This window comes from Pseudophryne corroboree, chromosome 7 (genome assembly GCF_028390025.1).
Source record: "Pseudophryne corroboree isolate aPseCor3 chromosome 7, aPseCor3.hap2, whole genome shotgun sequence".
NCBI lineage: Eukaryota > Metazoa > Chordata > Amphibia > Anura > Myobatrachidae > Pseudophryne > Pseudophryne corroboree.
Window position 1 is genome coordinate 116,493,872 of NC_086450.1, and position 19,304 is coordinate 116,513,175.

General features: G+C 49.9%; 1 protein-coding gene and 1 long non-coding RNA gene across 4 annotated transcripts in view; both read right to left on the bottom strand.

The window, feature by feature from the left end:
- The window catches only part of LOC134944750 (uncharacterized), an 82,528-nt gene extending 65,097 nt beyond the window's left edge, over nucleotides 1–17,431 (bottom strand). The window contains exons 1-2 of the long non-coding RNA XR_010181939.1: nucleotides 17,321–17,431; nucleotides 16,916–17,006 (exon numbers count right to left, since the gene is read on the bottom strand). This is a non-coding gene — a long non-coding RNA (uncharacterized LOC134944750). The remainder of the gene's footprint in view (nucleotides 1–16,915; nucleotides 17,007–17,320) is intronic.
- Nucleotides 1–19,304, bottom strand: part of CERS6 (ceramide synthase 6) — a 694,449-nt gene that overhangs the window by 646,624 nt on the left and 28,521 nt on the right. The window lies entirely within an intron of this gene.

Consider the following 19,304-nt stretch of genomic DNA (forward strand, 5'->3'; position numbering starts at 1 on the left):
TACAAATCCAACGAGCAATCGCCTGCTTAGAAGCAGGCGCACCCAACTTGTTGGGTGCATACAGTATAAACAGCGAGTCAGATTTTCTGACTCCAGCTGTCCTGGAACATATTTTCAGGGCCCTGACAACTCCTAGCAACTTGGAGTCCTCCAAGTCCCTAGTAGGTGCAAGGCACCACAATAAGCTGGTTCAGGTGAAACACTGACACCACCTTAGGGAGAGAACTGGGGACGAGTCCGCAGCTCTGCCCTGTCCGAATGGACAAACAGATATGGGCTTTTTTTAAGAAAAAACCACCAATTTGACACTCGCCTGGTCCAGGCCAGGGCCAAGAGCATGGTCACTTTTTATGTGAGATGCTTCAAATCCACATATTTGACTGGTTTTAAACCAATGTGATTTGAGGAATCCCAGAACTACGTTGAGATCCCACAGTGCCACTGGAGGCACAAAAAAGGGGTTTGTATATGCAATACTCCCTTGACAAACTTCTGGACTTCAGGAACTGAAGCCAATTCTTTCTGGAAGAAAATTTACAGGGCCGAATTTGAACCTTAATGGACCCCAATTTGAGGCCCATAGACACTCCTGTTTGCAGGAAATGCAGGAAACGACCGAGTTGAAATTTCTTTGTGGGGCCTTCCTGGCCTCACACCACGCAACATATTTTCGCCACACGTGGTGATAATGTTGTGCGGTCACCTCCTTTCTGGCTTTGACCAGGGTAGGAATGACCTCTTCCGGAATGCCTTTTTTCCCTTAGGATCCGGCTTTCCATCGCCATGCCGACAAACGCAGCTGCGGTAAGTCTTGGAACAGACATGGTACTTGCTGAAGCAAGTCCCTTCTTAGCGGCAGAGGCCATAAGACCTCTGTAAGCATCTCTTGAAGTTCCGGGTACCAAGTCCTTCTTGGCCAATCCGGAGCCATGAGTATAGTTCTTACTCCTCTACGTCTTATAATTCTCAGCACCTTAGGTATGAGAAGCAGAGGAGGGAACACATACACCGACTGGTACACCCACGGTGTTACCAGAACGTCCACATCTATTGCCTGAGGGTCTCTTGACCTGGCGCAATACCTGTCCCGTTTTTTGTTCAGACGGGACGCCATCATGTCCACCTTTGGTATTTCCCAACGGTTTACAATCATGTGGAAAAAAACTTCTCAATGAAGTTTCCACTCTCCCGGGTGGAGGTCGTGCTGAGGAAGTCTGCTTCCCAGTTTCCATTCCCGGGATGAAAAACTGCTGACAGTGTTATCACATGATTTTCCGCCCAGCGAAAAGTCCTTGCAGTTTCTGCCATTGCCCTCCTGCTTCTTGTGTCGCCCTGTCTGTTTACGTGGGCGACTGCCGTGATGTTTTTCCCACTGGATCAATACCGGCTGACCTTGAAGCAGAGGTCTTGCTAAGCTTAGAGCATTATAAATTTACCCTTAGCTCCAGTATATTTATGTGGAGAAAAGTCTCCATACTTGATCACACTCCCTGGAAATTTTTTCCTTGTGTGACTGCTCCCCAGCCTCTCAGGCTGGGCTCCGTGGTTACCAGCATCCAATCCTGAATGCCGAATCTGCTGCCCTCTAGAAGATGAGCACTCTATAACCACCACAGGAGAGACACCCTTGTCCTTGGATATTGGGTTATCCGCTGATGCATCTGAAGATGCGATCCGGACCATTTGTCCAGCAGATCCCACTGAAAAGTTCTTACGTGAAATCTGCCGAATGGAATTGCTTCGTAGGAAGCCACCATTTTTACCAGGACCCTTGTGCAATGATGCACTGTTTTTAGGAGGTTCCTGACTTGCTCGGATAACTCCCTGGCTTTCTCTTCCGGGAGAACACCTTTTTCTGGACTGTGTCCAGAATCATCCCTAGGCACAGCAGACGTGTCGTCGGGATCAGCTGCGATTTTGGAATATTTAGAATCCACCCGTGCTGATTGTAGCAGTATCCGAGATAGTGCTACTCCGACCTCCAACTGTTCCCTGGACTATGCCCCTATCAGGAGATCGTCCAAGTAAGGGATAATTAAGACGCCTTTTCTTCGAAGAAGAATCATCAATTCGGCCATTACCTTGGTAAAGACCCCAGGGTGCCGTGGACAATCCAAACGGCAGCGTCTGAAACTGATAGTGACAGTTCTGCACCACGAACCTGAGGTACCCTTAGTGAGAAGGGCAAATTTGGGACATAGAGGTAAGCATCCCTGATGTCCCGGGACACTATATAGTCCCCTTATTCCTGGTTCGTTATCACTGCTCTGAGTGACTTCATCTTAATTTGAACCTTTGTAAGTGTTCAAAAACAAATTTTTAGAATAAGTCTCACCTAGCCTTCTGGCTTCAGTACCACAATATAGTGTGGAATAATACCCCTTTTCTGTAGTAGGAGGGGTAATTTAATTATCACCTGCTGGGAATACAGCTTGTGAATTTTTTCCCATACTACCTCCTTGTCGGAGGGAGACTTGGTAAAGCAGACTTCAGGAGCCTGCGAAGGGGAAACGTCTCGACATTCCCATCTGTACCCCCGGGATACTACTTGTAGGATCCAGGGGTCCTGTACGGTCTCAGCGCCATGCTGAGAACTTGTCAGACGCGGTGGAACGCTTCTGTTCCTGGGAATGGGCTGCCTGCTGCAGTCTTCTTCCCTTTCCTCTATCCCTGGGCAGATATGATCTTATAGGGACGAGAGGACTGAGGCCGAAAAGACGGTGTCTTTTTCTGCAGAGATGTGACTTAGGGTAAAAAACGGTGGATTTTCCAGCAGTTGCCGTGACCACCAGGACCGATGGACCGACCCCAAACAAGTCCTCTTCCTGTATACGGCCATACTGTGCCGTTTGGAATCTGCATCACCTGACCACTGTCGTGTCCATAACATCTTCTGGCAGTTATGGACATCGCGTTTATTCATGATGCCAGAGTGCAAATATCCCTCTGTGCATCTCGCATATATAGAAATGCTCTATAGTCAATAAAATACTGTCCCTGTCAAGGGTATCAATATTTTTAGTCAGGGAATCCGACCAAGCCACCCTAGCTCTGCACATCCAGGCTGAGGCGATCGCTGGCCGCAGTATAACACCAGTATGTGTGTATATACTTTTTATTATATTTTCCAGCCTTGTCAGCTGGTCCTTGAGGACGGCCCTATCTATAGACGGTACCGCCACTTGTTTTGATAAGCGTGTGAGCGCCTTATCCACCTTAAAGGGTGTTTCCCAACGCGCCCTAACTTCTGGCGGGAAAGGGTATACCGCCCATAATTTTCTATCGGGGGGAACCCACGCATCATCACACACTTTATTTAATTTATCTGATTCAGGAAAAACTATGGTAGTTTTTTCACATCCCACATAATACCCTCTTTTGTGGTACTTGTAGTATCAGAAATACGTAACACCTCCTTCATTGCCTTTAACGTGTGGCCCTAATAAGGAATACGTTTGTTTATTCACCGTCGACACTGGATTCAGTGTCCCTGTCTGTGTCTGTGTCGACCGACTAAAGTAAACGGGCGTTTTAAAACCCTTGACGGTGTTTTTGAGACGTCTGGACCGTACTAATTGTTTGTCGGCCGTCTCATGTCGTCAACCGACCTTGCAGCGTGTTGACATTATCACGTAATTTCCTAAATAAGCCATCCATTCCGGTGTCGACTCCCTAGAGAGTGACATCACCATTACAGGCAATTGCTCCGCCTCCTCACCAACATCGTCCTCCTACCTGTCGACACACACGTACCGACACACAGCACACACACAGGGAATGCTCTGATAGAGGACAGGACCCACTAGCCCTTTGGAGAGACAGAGGGAGAGTTTGCCAGCACACACCAAAAACGCTATAATTATATAGGGACAACCTTATATAAGTGTTTTCCCTTATAGCATCTTAATATATATATAAGCATATCGCCAAATTAGTGCCCCCCCTCTCTGTTTTAACCCTGTTTCTGTAGTGCAGTGCAGGGGAGAGCCTGGGAGCCTTCCCTCCAGCCTTTCTGTGAGGGAAAATGGCGCTGTGTGCTGAGGAGATAGGCCCCGCCCCTTTTTCGGCGGCCTCGTCTCCCGCTCTTAACGGATTCTGGCAGGGGTTAAATATCTCCATATAGCCTCCGGAGGCTATATGTGAGGTATTTTTAGCCAAAATAGGTATTCATTTGCCTCCCAGGGCGCCCCCCTCCCAGCGCCCTGCACCCTCAGTGACTGCCGTGTGAAGTGTGCTGAGAGGAAAATGGCGCACAGCTGCAGTGCTGTGCGCTACCTTTAGAAGACTGAGGAGTCTTCTGCCGCCGATTCTGGACCTCTTCTTACTTCAGCATCTGCAAGGGGGCCGGCGGCAAGGCTCCGGTGACCATCCAGGCTGTACCTGTGATCGTCCCTCTGGAGCTGATGTCCAGTAGCCAAGAAGCCAATCCATCCTGCACGCAGGTGAGTTCACTTCTTCTCCCCTAAGTCCCTCGTTGCAGTGATCCTGTTGCCAGCAGGACTCACTGTAAAATAAAAAACCTAAGCTAAACTTTCCTAAGCAGCTCTTTAGGAGAGCCACCTAGATTGCACCCTTCTCGGCCGGGCACAAAAATCTAACTGGCTTGGAGGAGGGTCATAGGGGGAGGAGCCAGTGCACACCACCTGATCCTAAAGCTTTACTTTTTGTGCCCTGTCTCCTGCGGAGCCGCTATTCCCCATGGTCCTTTCAGGAACCCCAGCATCCACTAGGACGATAGAGAAATAACAAATAGTAATTTTTTTACAAAGATGTTTGTATTGTAAGGACATCTTCACAATGATTCTCCACTTTAAACTGTTGCCAGATTCTATAATACAGGTTACAATACTGTACACTATCTGCATATAAATGCACTAGCTACATTCTGTATGTATGACTTTCATAGTCCACACAACAGCTACAGTACATCAATCTGATCTAGTCAGAATAATATCTTCTCCAACCCCTTATGAATATTGATGACACTCATTAAGTATGTGTACAGCCGAAACAAACCAGCATTCTGTGACTGCATATTAATCAATGGCCAAACCTGCTTAACATCCAACTATAGCCATGGGCTGCCTGTCATTAGCAAAGCCCTTCCATGAAATTCATTCTTTTTCTACCATGCTTAGCAGAAGCTGAAAGCGTTGTGACTGGAGGGCAAATCTCACTAGTCAGACATCAAGCTGTCATTAGCTCTTACATTTCACCTATGGACGTACCCACAAGTCCATCGACCTTAGCCAGACATTAAGCTTTTAGCTGCTGCGGCAGCACTGTTTGTAATACACAGCCGCCAATCAATGCTGTACCTCGGAAAGTGAGACACAACCTGCACTGCCACAATCCAAGGGTGGGTCATTATAAAGAGATTAGCAGACAGATAGATAAATGCTCCTGTATCAATTTTAGTAGCCAGAGAATGTTAGTCAGCCTGCCTAATGCTTCTGCCTAATCACCCCAAGCAGAAACTGTCACAAAAAGCATTTTAACCATATCTATTTGGGGCATGACCTCATGACAAGGGACATGCCTCATGAGAAATGCTGTATTTCTGACCAACCCCTGTTTAGTGCTCCCGTGACATGACCCCAGTCCCTCTCTCCAGTGGATAGGTGCATCCATTCAACGCTTGCTCTGTTAAGCAGAGCAGAATGTGAGAGGAGGTCTCCCAATTCTAAAACCAGCCGGCGGGAAGGCGGGACAGTGCCTGGAAAACAGGACTGTCCCGCCGATATTGGGACAGTTTGGAGATATGTTTTACCTCACTGATGTCTTCTACAAGCTGCCACAAACTACATCGCACAGGCCTAGCAGTTAAGCAATTACATTAAAATAAGAATTTACTTACCGATAATTCTATTTCTCGTAGTCCGTAGTGGATGCTGGGGACTCCGTAAGGACCATGGGGAATAGCGGCTCCGCAGGAGACTGGGCACAAAAGTAAAGCTTTAGAACTACCTGGTGTGCACTGGCTCCTCCCCCTATGACCCTCCTCCAAGCCTCAGTTAGGATACTGTGCCCGGACGAGCGTACACAATAAGGAAGGATTTTGAATCCCGGGTAAGACTCATACCAGCCACACCAATCACACCATATAACTTGTGATCTAAACCCAGTTAACAGCATGATAACAGAGGAGCCTCTAGAAAAGATGGCTCACTACAGCAATAACCCGATTTTTTGGTAACAATAACTATGTACCAGTATTGCAGACAATCCGCACTTGGGATGGGCGCCCAGCATCCACTACGGACTACGAGAAATAGAATTATCAGTAAGTAAATTCTTATTTTCTCTAACGTCCTAAGTGGATGCTGGGGACTCCGTAAGGACCATGGGGATTATACCAAAGCTCCCAAATGGGCGGCAGAGTGCGGATGACTCTGCAGCACCAAATGAGAGAACTCCAGGTCCTCCTCAGCCAGGGTATCAAATTTGTAGAATTTTACAAACGTATTTGCTCCTGACCAAGTAGCTGCTCGGCAAAGTTGTAAAGCCGAGACTCCTCGGGCAGCCGCCCAAGATGAGCCCACCTTCCTTGTGGAATGGGCTTTTACAGATTTTGGCTGTGGCAGGCCTGTCACAGAATGTGCAAGCTGAATTGTACTACAAATCCAACGAGCAATAGTCTGCTTAGAAGCAGGAGCACCCAGCTTGTTGGGTGCATACAGAATAAACAACGAGTCAGATTTTCTGACTCCAGCCGTCCTGAAAACCTATATTTCCAGGGCTCTGACAACGTCTAGCAACTTGGAGTCCTCCAAGTCCTTAGTAGCCGCAGGCACCACAATAGGTTGATTCAGGTGAAACGCTGAAAACCACCTTAGGGAGAAACTGAGGACAAGTCCTCAATTCCGCCCTGTCCGAATGGAAAATCAGATGAGGGCTTTTACAGGATAAAGCCGCCAATTCTGACACGCACCTGGCCCAAGCCAGGGCCAACAGCATGACCACTTTCCATGTGAGATATTTTAACTCCACATATTTAAGTGGTTCAAACCAATGTGACTTTTGGAACCCAAAAACTACATTTAGATCCCAAGGTGCCACTGGAGGCACAAAAGGAGGCTGTATATACAGTACCCCTTTCACAAACGTCTGAACTTCAGAGACTGAAGCTAGTTCTTTTTGGAAGAAAATTGACAGGGCCGAAATTTGAACCTTAATGGACCCCCATTTCAGGCCCATAGACACTCCTGTTTGCAGGAAATGTAGGAATCGACCTAGTTGAAAATTCCTCCGTCGGGGCCTTACTGGCCTCGCACCACGCAACATATTTTCGCCAAATGCGGTGATAATGTTTTGTGGTTATATCTTTCCTGGCTTTGATCAGGATAGGGATGACTTCATCCGGAATGCCTTTTTCCTTCAGGATCCGGCGTTCAACCGCCCTGCCGTTAAACGCAGCCGCGGTAAGTCTTGGAACAGACAGGGTCCTTGCTGGAGCAGGTCCCTTCTTAGAGGTAGAGGCCACGGATCCTCCGTGAGCATCTCTTGAAGTTCCGGTTACCAAGTCCTTCTTGGCCAATCCGGAGCCACGAATATAGTGCTTACTCCTCTCCATCTTATAATTCTCAGTACCTTGGTTATGAGAGGCAGAGGAGGGAACACATACACTGACTGGTACACCCACTGTGTTACCAGAGCGTCTACAGCTATTGCCTGAGGGTCCCTTGACCTGGCGCAATACTTGTCGAGTTTTATAAACATGTGGAAGACTTCTGGGTGAAGTCCCCACTCTCCCGGGTGGAGGTCGTGTCTGCTGAGGAAGTCTGCTTCCCAGTTGTCCACTCCCGGAATGAATACTGCTGACAGTGCTATCACATGATTTTCCGCCCAGCGAAGAATCCTTGCAGCTTCTGCCATTGCCCTTCTGCTTCTTGTGTCACCCTGTCTGTTTACGTGGGTGACTGCCGTGATGTTGTCCGAATGGATCAACTCCGGGTGACCTTGAAGCAGAGGTCTTGCTGAGCTTAGAGCATTGTAAATGGCCCTTAGCTTCAGGATATTTATGTGAAGTGATGTCTCCAGGCTTGACCATAAGCTCTGGAAATTCCTTCCCTGTGTGACTGCTCCCCAGCCTCGCAGGCTGGCATCCGTGGTCACCAGGACCCAGTCCTGAATGTGCGGCCCTCTAGAAGATGAGCACTCTGCAACCACCACAGGAGAGACACCCTTGTGCTTGGTGACAGGGTTATCCGCTGATGCATCTGAAGATGCGACCCAGACCATTTGTCCAGCAGGTCCCACTGGAAAGTTCTTGCGTGGAATCTGCCGCATGGGATTGCTTCATAGGAAGCCACCATTTTTCCCAGAACCATCTCATTGATGTACTGAGACTTGGCTCGGTTATAGGAGGTTCCCGACTAGCTCGGATAACTCCCTGACTTTCTCCTCCGGGAGAAACACCTTTTTCTGAACTGTGTCCAGGATCATCCCTAAGAACAGAAGACGAGTCGTCGGAATCAGCTGCGATTTTGGAATATTGAGAATCCAATCGTGCTGCCGCAACACTACCTGAGATAGTGCTACACCGACCTCCAACTGTTCCCTGGATCTTACCCTTATCAGGGAATCGTCCAAGTAAGGGATAACTAAAATTCCCTTCCTTCGAAGGAGTATCATCATTTCGGCCATTACCTTGGTAAAGACCCGGGGTGCCGTGGACCATCCATACGGCAGCGTCTGAAACTGATAGTGACAGTTCTGTACCATAAACCTGAGGTACCCTTGGTGAGAAGGGTAAATTGGGACATGAAGGTAAGCATCCTTGATGTCCCGAGACATCATGTAGTCCTCTTCTTCCAGGTTCGCAATCACTGCTCTGAGTGACTCAATCTTGAATTTGAACCTCTGTATGTAAGTGTTCAAAGATTTTAGATTTAGAATCGGTCTCACCGAGCCGTCCGGCTTCGGTACCACAACAGTGTGGAATAATACCCCGTTCCCTGTTGCAGGAGGGGTACCTTGATTATCACCTGCTGGGAATACAGCTTGTGAATGGCTTCCAAAACTGTCTCCCTGTCAGAAGGAGACATCGGTAAAGCCGACTTTAGGAAACTGCGAGGGGGAGACGTCTCGAATTCCAATTTGTACCCCTGAGATATCACCTGAAGGATCCAGGGGTCTACTTGCGAGTGAGCCCACTGCGCGCTGAAATTCATTGAGACGGGCCCCCACCGTGCCTGATTCTGCTTGTAAAGCCCCAGCGTCATACTGAGGGCTTGGCAGAGGCGGGAGAGGGTTTCTGTTCCTGGGAACTGGCTGATTTCTGCAGCCTTTTTCCTCTCCCTCTGTCACGGGGCAGAAATGAGGAACCTTTTGCCCGCTTGCCCACGAAAAGACTGCGCCTGATAATACGGCGTCTTCTCATGTTGAGAGGCGACCTGGGGTACAAACGTGGATTTCCCAGCTGTTGCCGTGGCCACCAGGTCTGAAAGACCGACCCCAAATAACTCCTCCCCTTAATAAGGCAATACTTCCAAATGCCGTTTGGAATCCGCATCACCTGACCACTGTCGTGTCCATAACCCTCTACTGGCAGAAATGGACAACGCACTTAGACTTGATGCCAGTCGGCAAATATTCCGCTGTGCATCACGCATATATAGAAATGCATCTTTTAAATGCTCTATAGGCAATAATATACTGTCCCTATCTAGGGTATCAATATTTTCAGTCAGGGAATCCGACCACGCCAACCCAGCACTGCACATCCAGGCTGAGGCGATTGCTGGTCGCAGTATAACACCAGTATGTGTGTAAATACCTTTTAGGATGCCCTCCTGCTTTCTATCAGCAGGATCCTTAAGGGCGGCCATCTCAGGAGAGGGTAGAGCCCTTGTTCTTACAAGCGTGTGAGCGCTTTATCCACCCTAGGGGGTGTTTCCCAACGCACCCTAACCTCTGGCGGGAAAGGATATAATGCCAATAACATTTTTGAAATTATCAGTTGTTATCGGGGGAAAACCACGCATCATCACACACCTCATTTAATTTCTCAGATTCAGGAAAACTACAGGTAGTTTTTCCTCACCGAACATAATACCCCTTTTTGGTGGTACTCGTATTATCAGAAATGTGTAAAACATTTTTCATTGCCTTAATCATGTAACGTGTGGCCCTACTGGAAGTCACATTTGTCTCTTCACCGTCGACACTGGAGTCAGTATCCGTGTCGGCGTCTATATCTGCCATCTGAGGTAACGGGCGCTTTAGAGCCCCTGACGGCCTATGAGACGTCTGGACAGGCACAAGCTGAGTAGCCGGCTGTCTCATGTCAACCACTGTCTTTTATACAGAGCTGACACTGTTACGTAATTCCTTCCAACAGTTCATCCACTCAGGTGTCGACCCCCTAGAGCAGTGTTTCCCAACCACGGTCCTCAAGGCACACTAACAGTCCTGGTATTAGTGATATCCAGGCTTGAACACAGGTGACTTAATTAGTAGCTCAGTTATTTTGATTTAACCATCTGTGCTGAAGCCTGGATATCACTAAAACCTGCACTGTTGGTGTGCCTTGAGGACCGCGGTTGGGAATGCCTGCCCTAGAGGGTGACATCACTATTACAGGCAATCTGCTCCGTCTCCACATCATTTTTCTCCTCATACATGTCGACACAAACGTACTGACATACAGCACACACACAGGGAATGCTCTGATAGAGGACAGGACCCCACTAGCCCTTTGGGGAGACAGAGGGAGAGTTTGCCAGCACACACCAGAGCGCTATATATATACAGGGATAACCTTATATAAGTGTTTTTCCCCTTATAGCTGCTGTATCTTTAATACTGCGCGTAATTAGTGCCCCCCCCTCTCTTTTTTAACCCTTTCTGTAGTGTAGTGACTGCAGGGGAGAGCCAGGGAGCTTCCCTCCAACGGAGCTGTGAGGGAAAATGGCGCCAGTGTGCTGAGGAGATAGGCTCCGCCCCCTTATCGGCGGCCTTATCTCCCGTTTTTCTATGTATTCTGGCAGGGGTTAAATTCATCCATATAGCCCAGGAGCTATATGTGATGCATTTTTTGCCATCCAAGGTGTTTTTATTGCGTCTCAGGGCGCCCCCCCCCAGCGCCCTGCACCCTCAGTGACCGGAGTGTGAAGTGTGCTGAGAGCAATGGCGCACAGCTGCAGTGCTGTGCGCTACCTTGTTGAAGACAGGACGTCTTCTGCCGCCAATTTTCCGGACCTCTTCTGTCTTCTGGCTCTGTAAGGGGGCCGGCGGCGCGGCTCTGGGACCCATCCATGGCTGGGCCTGTGATCGTCCCTCTGGAGCTAATGTCCAGTAGCCTAAGAAGCCCAATCCACTCTGCACGCAGGTGAGTTCGCTTCTTCTCCCATTAGTCCCTCGATGCAGTGAGCCTGTTGCCAGCAGGTCTCACTGAAAATAAAAAACCTAAAACTAAACTTTTCACTAAGCAGCTCAGGAGAGCCACCTAGTGTGCACCCTTCTCGTTCGGGCACAAAAATCTAACTGAGGCTTGGAGGAGGGTCATAGGGGGAGGAGCCAGTGCACACCAGGTAGTTCTAAAGCTTTACTTTTGTGCCCAGTCTCCTGCGGAGCCGCTATTCCCCATGGTCCTTACGGAGTCCCCAGCATCCACTTAGGACGTTAGAGAAAATAATGTTACTTACGGGGGATGCAGTTATGTGACCGGCCTATGGCTACATCACGTCTCCTCTCTATATCCCGATTAGCAGGATTTAGCACGGGTCCCCAGCGGCGGTCACACATACCCAACCCACTTACAGCTAAGAAATATCCCCAGAATATGCACATGCTGTATCGCACACCAGACAATGTAAAAACTTTAATTCATAGACTTATTATCTACAACACTGACTGCTGCAGCAGTCTCATTACTGGTCTTCCCCTATGCTGACATTCATTTGGAATGCAGCAGTTAGACTGATTTTTCCCCAAACCGTTCCTCTACTGCCGCTCTGCACAGTCAGTTCTACATTGGTTGCCTTTATTTTACAGAATTCAATATAAAATACTTCTGCTTATAGTGCAAAGAAAGCTATCAAGAAAATGACATTAACAAATTTCTCTTCGCTTATCTTAAATTATCTCCCAACATCAGAGGCATCACAATGGGGATACGGGCCGCACCCGGGTGTCACCCTTCCAAGGGGTGACACCAAAATGTGCAACTCCTCCACAGTGACAGGTGCCGATGCTGCGCTGTGACATTAATCTGTAGCACTCGGCTCTTGTCACTGAGAAGGAGCCAGCAGTGCCGAAAGAGTCTCTGGGGGCAGCCCACATGACCCAGAGTGGGGTATACGGGGGCTTCTCCCACAAGGCCACGCCTCTTAAATGACATCAGTGGGGCTCCCGCGAGGCTACGACCCTGTCCGTGAAGTCACACCTGCTTTTTGAGTGCACGCCTGAGGCGCGCACAGGTGTTCTCTTGGCTGCAATAGGTGTCACTGACCCCTGTGCCGCCACTGCCCAGCTTGACCCCTTCACTCTGTGCAAGATGTGTGTCTTTCACCAAAACTCATCACCTGCACTCATTCATGTTTAAAGCACTTTCTCCAGGCTGCCCCCACTATGTGGAATGCCTCCAAAACTTAAAGCTGTCTTTGAAAGTTCACCTCTTCACCTCTTCAGGCAAGCTTATCAAATAAAAAAAAAGCACATACATAACCTCCAAAAGCATTCTACCTAATTAAATTACCAGTGGCAAATTTCCCATTAGGCATGCCTCACATGCATAGGGGCATCACCTGGATACTTGTGCTGGTACTGTCAAAAAGTACCAGCAACTACAAAATATTTCCACGGCACTGTACCATGGTGGTCATTCCGAGTCGATCGCTCGCTAGCAATTTTTAGCAGCCGTGCAAACGCTATGACGCCGCCCACTGGGAGTGTATTTTAGCTTAGCAGAAGTGCGAACGGTTGTATTGCAGAGCGCCTGCAAACATTTTTTGTGTAGTTTAAGAGTAGCTCAAAACCTACTCAGCGCTTGTGATCACTTCAGACTGGTTCACATAGCCTATCAGGAACTTTTACCTTTGCCATTTGGCTGGACCAATTTGCAATAAGTAGCACTTATCCTCATGTATCAAATTCCTATTTCCTATACATGTAAACTTGCGAGCAGGGCCCTCGTCTCTTTTTCTGTGTTATTACCCAGTCTCATTTTAGTACTATTTTGCTCCCTGTAAAGTTGGGTATACATCTAAGCCCATACTGGTACACACCTAAGCCAATATTGGCTCAGCGGCCCAATAACTATGCAGGTACAGTATGTAAACAACAGGGCATGACAAATCCCAGGGGCCAGGTCGCCGTGGCCCCTAGATTTTGCTGCCTGGCTACCAGATTATGCAAAGGGGGAGGGAGGGGGGGGGGGCAGGTCCTCATCAGCCCCAGCATGCCTGTATTCCAGAGACCATTTCATGCACAGGAGTGTATGTGCTGAGTGTCTGTCCCAGCCTGTGCTGGCTGCCGTGCTTGTCCATCTCAGCCGCGCTCTTCCTTCAACTAGCAATGGGCTGGTTTGCCTGGGCGTACCCCCTTAGTGGAGTGGGGGTTAGTTTGTCCGGGTGTCAGGGGGAAGTTACTCAGTAATGTGGCTTTGGGCGTGGGGTAATGGTAGTCTGGCTCCTACACTTTCATCCTGGCTCCTAGATTTAATAAAAATTTGTCAGGCCCTGGTATACAGGAGCGTTAGCTGATAAACGTCTTCAACTGCTCCTGCAAAGGTCAGATCAGGAGGTCGGGATCAGTGGAGTCACAAGGGGGGTGCGGTCCGCTCTCGGGTGTCACCCGCTGAGGGGTGACACCAAAATGCCGGCTCCTGCGCAGTGACAGGAGCCGAGTGTTGCACTGTTATATTATGTGCAGCACTCGGCTCCTGTCACTGTGTAGAAGCCAGCACTGCAGGGACAGCACCCCTGGGAGTCAGCCCTCCCACTCCCCCCAGTGACAAAAAATTGGGTGTCGGGACGCAAAGCCCCGCCCCCTCCTGCAAAAGCCTGTCCCCTTTTCGTGCCTTCATTGGGCTATAAACGGGTGCCGCCCATGAAACCCTGCCCCTCTATTTAAGCCCCACCCATTCCCACAAAGCCCCGTCCCCTTTTCCTCACTGCCGGGATATATAGTGCAGCATCAAATCTGAGATCCCTGACCTCCCAATCCCCTTGAATAAAGCACATTGAGCTGTACAGGGTACCGGTTGTTCCCATAATCGCACCATCAGAGTTTATTAAATCTGCAAGTGATCAACAAAAACTGTGTACCCAGCTTAATGTGCTATGGAATATGCTGCCACAATATAAATAACTGTTAATCAATAAGAAAACTCACAGTTTTCTCTGCCCATCAGGGTTTCTGTAGGGTGAGAACACACTTTAGTACCAGAAGGACACAAGCACAGTGACATCGTAGACATCAAGCACTGCAATTCCTGTGTGAGAAGCAGTGGTGCAAGTAGAAAAAATGTCTTACGGGCACTGTGTGCGTGCGCCGAAGGCGCGTGCGCAAAAAATGGGTGTGGCCAAATGCCACATGGGGCGTGGCCAATGAAAATGGGGGCGTGATACACATATGGGGGGAGGGGCAGATACACGTATGACCCCAATAGTGCCAGATACACGTTGACCCACAGTGCCAGATATACATTGCCCCACAGTGACAGATATACATTGCCCCACAGTGCCAGATATACATTGCCCCACAGTGACAGATATACATTGCCCCACAGTGACAGATATACATTGCCCCACAGTGACAGATATACATTGCCCCACAGTGCCAGATACACATTGCCTCACTGTGCCAGATACACATTGCCCCCCAGTGCCAGATACAGAAAAGCCCCCACAGTGCCAGATATGCCCCCCAGTGCCAGATACAGAAATGCCCCCAGTGCCAGGTATACAAGTCCCCCCAGTGCCAGATATGCTCCCAGTGCCAGGTATACATGCTCCCCCCCCTCCCAGTGCCAGATATGCTCCCAGTGCCAGGTATACATGCCCCCCCCCCCCCCCCCCCCCCCAGTGCCAGATATGCTCCCAGTGCCAGGTATACATGCCCCCCCCAGTGCCAGATATCCCACAGTGCCAGGTATACATGCCCCCCCCCCCCCAGTGCCAGATATCCCCCAGCGTCAGGTATACAAATACATACCCCCCCCCCCCCCCCCCTGCTCACCGCTGCCGTCCTGTCTGCGTGAGGGGAGGAGAGCGCAACCTGCGCTCTCCTTCCCTCACATCAACGGCGGTGCGGCGGGGAGCAGAAGAGGGAGGGAAGAGGAGCGGCGGCCCGTAGGTGTGGGTACGGCGTACCCACGGCTAAATTCTTACGGGTACGCCGTACCCACCCGTACCCACACAATTGTACCACTGGTGAGAAGCCTGGTGTTTGTGCCGGTGGTACCTATCTGAACCTGTATACGGTACTTCGATGGTGTATGACCACCACTAATGGTACCATTCATTCTTCTTTATATTCTGACTGCTTAATAAATTATTTCAACAGTCTATGCACTATTTGGCACCTGCTTTTTCTGCTCTGCTTTTTGAACACACACAGACACACACACACACACACACACACACACGTATTTGTTTATGGTCAACAAACGTAGTAATTAACGTATTACTATCAGTGGCGTGCGGTGAGGTCAGTGGCTGGTGAGGCACTGCAGCCATAATCTCCGCCGAGTCCTGCCAACGACACCTACCTCCGCGGAACTAATGCCCGCTACTGCCCCAGAGCCGATGCCAGCTACCGCCGTCATCCCTGATGCCCGCTACCCCCGCCACTAATGGTCACCACCCCCGCCAATGGCTTACAAAATCGCCCACCATTAACTGCCCAGGCCCACCGCCACTAACTCGCATCTCAGTCCAATACCATTAGTGATAATGCCCGCAGCCTGTCTGCTCATAATACTTGAGATGAGCAGGCGGCTAATATATTGTACATTTTTATAAAATAATTATTAGTGTTTGGGACTGGGGAGGGGAGGACATGAATGCAATTTTGTTGACCAGGGCTTCCATTAACTTAATAGCACCGTGGATGTGGCGCTATTAAGTTAATGGAAGTCCTGGACAACAAAATAGGGAGAGGGAGACGCCAGGTAGAACAGCAGTGGGTGAGAGGGTGACACCAGCGAGAAGGTGTCAGGAAGAGTGTGACGCCAGGGAGAGGGTGACAGCAGCGGGTGACAGGGAGTGACGCCAGGGAGAGAGTGACAACAGCGGGTGACAGGGAGTGACGCTAGGGAGAGGGCGACAGCAGCGGGTGACAGGGAGTGACGCCAGGGAGAAGGCGACAGCAGCGAGTGACAGGGAGTGACGCCAGGGAGAGAGTGACAACAGCGGGTGACAGGGAGAGACGCCAGGGAGAGGGCGACAGCAGCGGGTGACAGGGAGTGACGCCAGGGAGAAGGCGACAGCAGTGAGTGACAGGGAGTGACGCCAGGGAGAGGGCGACAGCAGCGGGTGACAGGGAGTGACGCCAGGGAGAAGGCGACAGCAGCGGGTGACAGGGAGTGACGCCAGGGAGAGGGCGACACAGCGGGTGACAGAGGGAGAAGCCAGGGAGAGGGTGACAGCAGCGGGTGACAGGGAGTGACGCCAGGGAGAGGGTGACAGCAGCGGGTGACAGAGGGTGACACCAGGGAGACAGCAGCGGGTGACAGGGATTGACGCCAGGGAGAGGGTGACAGCAGCGGGTGACAGAGGGTGACGCCAGGGAGAGGGTGACAGCAGCGGGTGACAGGGAGTGACGCCAGGGAGAGGGTGACAGCAGCGGGTGACAGGGAGTGACGCCAGGGAGAGGGTGACAGCAATTGCAGTGGGTGAGAGTGTGACAGAAAGAAGTAAAGGGTATTGGGGATAGGCAGTGAATGACATTTATAGTGCTATTTACTTACCTGGTCCCGGCCCTAGAACTGCAGCGTGGCTCCTACTTTGTGACGTCAGATCCCCAGTGGCAAAGAGCAGCCTGAAGCCCTGAACAGGAATCTGTGGTTGGAGGAAGAGTGAATAGTGAGAGGAGAGGGGATTGTGGCCCTTTCCCCCCTCCCCCTCTGGCCGGACTGCATTCGTATCGGTGTCTGGCGAAGTATGCCAGAGAGGGGCAGTGGCGGCGGTGTCACAGGGGGGGTGAGGTGGAAGTGCACAGGGAACTGTCCCTGCATACACTTCCGTCGTCCGGCAGCACCCCCTTCTACTGAGGGGCACCAGAATGTTTTGAGGTTGGGGGGGCGGGGCGCAGGGAAACATACATATTGGCGCTCCCCCCAATCCCTATCAACAGTGTGGGGGAGAGCGCTTACCTCCGATACAAGCGGGGACTTAGTTTAAACAGTCTGCTGCTGCACAGCCGCAGGGTGCTATGCTGTGCGCTGTCCAACCCTGCTCTTCTTCACTGTGATGCATTACTGGGAGGAGGCGTGGACATGCTGAGCCTGCTGGAACATCCCCGCCTCCTCCCAGTAATACATCTGTGAAGAATAGCCGGCTTGGACAGCGCACAGCATAGCACCCTACAGCAGCAGACTGTTTAAGTCCCCGCGGTTATCGGAGGTAAGCGCCCTACCCACCTGCGCCTCTGTCATATTTTATTTTTTATTGGGGGGGGGGGGGGGGGGGGGGGCATGGTGCCCCCTTGCCCCACCGTTCTAACGCCACTGCCTCTACAAGATCAGCCACTGTGCAGGGGGACAGGCTGCGGGATGGGCTGGTGAACGGGCGGGCGGAGACGGCCACATATTTACTAGGTGACAGTTACAGGGGGCATGTTCTTTGGTGCTCCCCTCCCCGAACCGACAACTAACCATTCAGCAACCTGACTAGGTGACAGGGGCGTGCTTTCATTTGGGCTGAAAGCACGCCCCTGTCAAAGCGGCACTTATACTAGTGCCGCTTACAGACCTGTTTTCAATGGTTTTTTCTGCCCAATTCTTGACCCCGCCCCCCGCTTCCGCCCATTTTACACTAACAGCGGGAGGCACCGAGAGCGGTGCCTCCAAAACCCTTTTAAAACTGTTTTTTTTAGAAAGATAATAATGATAATAATGATTAAAATAATATAAAGGCTAAAGAAGATACTTATGACACAGAATATGTGTCATAAGTATCTTCTTAGTATTATTTTAATCATTACTGAGGGGAGGCACTGCCTCCCCTGACTGCACGTCCCTGATTACTATATATATAAAAGTGTAAGCAAGGTGCATACATTTAAACCTGTCACCTCTTTAGCCTAAAGGGGGGTACTCACGGGAGAGATGTGTGCTGAGCGATCTTAACACAGACCGCTCAGCACACATCTCTCACCCCGCTCAGCACAGCGCGATGTGCTGAGCGAGGGGGAAAGCCGACGGGGGGCCGCTCACTTCACACAACGGTGAAGTGAGCGACCCGCTAGATTGAGCCTGCATGCAGCTCAATCTAGCATCGGCGATAGCGATGTGCGGGGCCGCGCATCGCTATCGCTGTGGGGCATACACACGGCAGATCCGTGCTTAAAATCTAAGCAATCTAGCAAGATTGCTTAGATTTTGAGCACGGATCTCTCCGTGTGTACCCCCCTTAAGACAGCGGATGCAAACAAAGTCCTATCTTGTTAGAAGGCTAGTACCTATTTAATAAGATAAGTCTCTCTTTAAATTGATTACTCAACCTTAAGCAACTAATGGTGTGTACACACGGTGAGATTTTTTTTTACGATTTTGACTATATAGAATCGTAACAAAAGTTAGTGCAGATCGCAAGGTGAAAGTCACCTTGTGATCCCGATTCGATGACGATGCGTGGTCCCGCGCGGTTGCATCGCATGACTAGATGTGCAGGCAAGTAAATTTTGACTATCTCTATAGAAAAAATAGTTAAAATTGACACTTAGCCAAAATCGCACATAGTCAGTATCGTAAGCACATAATGAGTGTGCTTGCGATACTGACTATGTGCCGACCTAGCCCCTGTCGCATAGTGAGAATCGGGCATAGCCCGAATCTCACCGTGTGTATGGGACATTACAAATAAATAAAAAAAGTAAAAATGTACCTCTACTTCGCCACCTGCTGGAAACTACTGTGCATTTCAGGCTTGGTTTAGAAACGGATTTCATGCCTTTTGATATGATGGGTTGTTTCCTAAACAGCTCACTAACCTTTTTATGCCTCTATGATTTTTACCATTCACTCTCCTCTTATTTATATATAAAAAAAAAAGGCTTGAGAGTAGGGTTATATGGGCACAAATATGATTGTAAAATCAGGAGTATGGTGAGCCCAAAAGTGCCAAATGAGTCTCAGC